General features: G+C 40.5%; 1 non-coding gene across 1 annotated transcript; it reads right to left on the reverse strand.

Annotated features, from left to right (window-relative positions):
* Positions 1-301: 301 nt before the first annotated feature.
* On the reverse strand, positions 302-377 carry trnaa-ugc (transfer RNA alanine (anticodon UGC)). Its single transcript has one exon. It is a non-coding gene; the product is annotated as a tRNA-Ala (tRNA).
* Between the last annotated feature and the right edge of the window lie 3,078 nt (positions 378-3,455).

Consider the following 3,455-nt stretch of genomic DNA (forward strand, 5'->3'; position numbering starts at 1 on the left):
CACTTTCTGTTTGTTGGTCTCACCTGTTTGTTGTTAGACTGATTAGTCAGGTTATTTTAGCCAGTAGGCCCGCCTGCTCTGTGTGCGGGATTGTTTGTGTGTTGCATCTGTGCACGCTTGTGTCTCAGGTGTTTCGGTCTTGGGTTTTTCTCCAGACTGTTTCAGTCCCCAGTGTTTGGGGCATTTGTTTTGTATGCACCCTGTATCATTTTACATTTACATTTTAGTCATTTAGCAGACGCTCTTATCCAGAGCGACTTACAGTAGTGAATGCATACATTTCATACATTTTTTTCCGTACTGGTCCCCCGTGGGAATCGAACCCACAACCCTGGCGTTGCAAACACCACGCTCTACCAACTGAGCCACACGGGACCATGTATCTTAGTGGGGTGGCTTATGTTCGCCGTTTGTGCCAATAAAGCACTAACCTGTACTCTCTGCTACCTACGCCTGACTTCGCACCCACTACACCCAGAGCCTTACACTCTCTCTGTCTCTCTCTCTGTCTCTCTCTTTATCAATTCAATTCAGTTATGTTTCAAATGGCTTTATTGGCATGGGAAACACATGTTTACATTGCCAAAGCAAGTGAGATAGAAAATAAACAAAAGTGAAATAAACAATATAAAATGTGCAGTTAACATTAAAGTTTCAAAGGAATAGAGACTTTTCAAATATCATATTATTCCTATATACAGTGTTGTAAATAACTAAAATAGAAAAGGTAAGATAAATAAACATAATTATGGGCTGTATTTACAATTGTGTTTGTTCTTCACTGGTTGCCCTTTTCTTGTGACAACAAATCTCAAATCTTGCTGCTGTGATTGCACTCTGTAGAATTTCACCCAATACATATAGGAGTTTATCGAAATTGGGTTTGTTTTCTAATTCTTTGTTGGTCTGTGTAATCTGAGGGAAATATGTGTCTCTAATATGGTCATACATTTGGCAGGTTAGGAAGTGCAGCTCAGTTTCCACCTCATTTTGTGGGCAGTGTGCACATAGCCTGCGATCCATGTCTGTCTACAGCAGTCTACTCAATGGAAATTCCTGGGGCTTTGTGGGGTCTGTTTGTGTTTGTGAACAGAGCCCCAGGACCAGTTTGCTTAGGGGACTCTTCTCCAGGTTAATCTCTCTGTTGGTGATTCGTTTTTTATGGAAGGTTTGAGAATCGCTTCCATTTAGGTGGTTGTAGAGTTTAACGGCTCGTTTCTGGATTTTAGCAGGTATCAGACTAGTTCTGCTCCGCATGCATTATTTGGTGTTTTACGTTGTACACAGAGGACATTTTTGCAGAATTCTGCATGCAGAGTCTCAATTTGTGTTTGTTCCATTTTGTGAATTATTGGATGGTGAGCGGACCCCAGACCTCACAACCATAAAGGGTAATGTGTTCTATAACTGATTCAAGAATTTTCAGCCAAAGGAACTGGACCTGTTTTGGAACATCATTATTTTTGTGCCCCGGTCTGACAGAATCTGGGCAGAAGATAAATGTGCTGCTGTATGACCCTCCTTTGTTGGGGAAAGAACCACCAGATCATCAGCAAACAGTAGACATCTGACTTTAGATTCTAGTAGCGTGAGTGCGAGTGCTGCAGACTGTTCTAGTGCCCTCGCAAGTTTGTTGATATATATGTTGAAGAGGGTGGGGCTGAAGCTGGTTTCTTGTCTCACCCCACGGCCCTGTGAAAAGAAATGTGTGTTTTTTGCCATTTTTAACATGCTCCTGATTGGCGCAGCATGCTCCTCTCAGCGAAAGAGGAGTCACTACAGTTCCTGGTTCAAATCCAGCTTGTATCACATCCAGCTGTAATTGGGAGTCCCATAGGGTGGTGGACAATTGGCCCAGCGTTGTCCGGGTTTGGACGGGGTTGGCCGTCATTGTAAATAAGAATTTCTTCTTAAATGACTTAGTTAAATGAAAATAAAAATAAATTACCCGCACAGTTTTAGTTTGTGTACATGGATATTATAATGTTGTGTGTTTTTCCCCCAACACCACTTTCCATCAATTTACATAGCAGACCCTCATGTCAAATTGAGTCAAAAGCTTTTTTTGTAATCAACAAAGCATGAAAAGACTTTGCCTTTGTTTTGGTTTGTTTATTTGTCCATTTTGGTGTGCAGGATGAATATGTCGTCTGTCGTACAGTAATTTGGTAAAAAGCTAATTTGACATTTGCTTAGTACATTGTTTGAGGAAATGAAATGAGTCTGCTGTTAATGATAATGCAGAGGACTTTCCAAAGGGTGCTGTTGACGCATATCACCCTGTATTTTTTGGGTTCAAATTTGTCTCCACTTTTGTGGATTTGGCTGATCAGTCCTTAGTTCCAAATAATGGGGACGATGCCAGAGCTAAGGATGATGTTATAGTGTTTAAGTATTGCCAACTGGAATTTGTGCTCTGTGTATTTTATCAATTCATTGAAGATACCATCAACACCACAGGCCTTTTGGGGTTGGAGGGTTTGTATTTTGTCCTGTAGTTCATTCAATGTAATTGGGGAATCCAGTGTGTTCTGGTAGTTTTTAATAGTTGATTCTAATATTTGTATTTGATCATGTATATGTTTTTCCTATTTGTGCATTTTTTTTTAGGGTCAAAAAGATTGGAGAAGTGGTTAACCCATACATAGAAAGATAACTCTTCGTGTTGTTTGTTTAGAGTTTTCCAATTTTCTCAGAAGTGGTTAGAGTCTATGGAGCTGATTTCTTAAGTGCTGTTCCTTCTAGTTTATTTCTGTATTGTTTTAGTGATTCACCATATTGAAGGCGTCGGCTCAGGTTTTCTGGGACTCTACACGGTTTGTTTTTGGTTGGATAGGTTTCTCAATTTCTTTCTTAGGTTTTTGCATTCTTCATCAACCCATTTGTCAATGTTATTAATTTTCTTTGGTTTTCTGTTTGCCATTATTAGATTTGAGAGGGAATCTGAGAGGTCAAATATACTGTCTAGGTTTTCTACTGCCAAGTTTACACCTTCACTTTACAGTTAAACGTTTCGTCCAGGAAGTTGTCTAAAAGGGATTGAATTTGTTCTTGCCTATTGGAATTTTGGTTGGTTTCCGCATGAATTTCCTTCCATCTATAGCATTTCTTAATACTATTCAGTTCCTTTGGCTTTGATGCCTCATGATTGAGCATGGCTCCGATCAAGTAGACTGTGATTTTACTGTGATCTGATAGGCATGTCAATGGGCAGACTGTGAACTCTCTGAGAGACTCTGGGTTGAGGTCAGTGATCAAGTAGTCTACAGTACTACTGCCAAAAGATGAGCTATAGGTGTACCTACCATAGGAGTCCCCTTGAAGCCCACCATTGACTATGAACATACCTAGCATGCGACAGAGCTGCAGGAGTTATGACACATTGTTTTTGGTTATGCTGTCGTTGTTGTGCCTAGAGGGGTACATGGGTGAGGGAATGCTGTCACCTCCAGGTA

Source organism: Salmo salar, chromosome ssa01 (assembly GCF_905237065.1).
Source record: "Salmo salar chromosome ssa01, Ssal_v3.1, whole genome shotgun sequence".
NCBI lineage: Eukaryota > Metazoa > Chordata > Actinopteri > Salmoniformes > Salmonidae > Salmo > Salmo salar.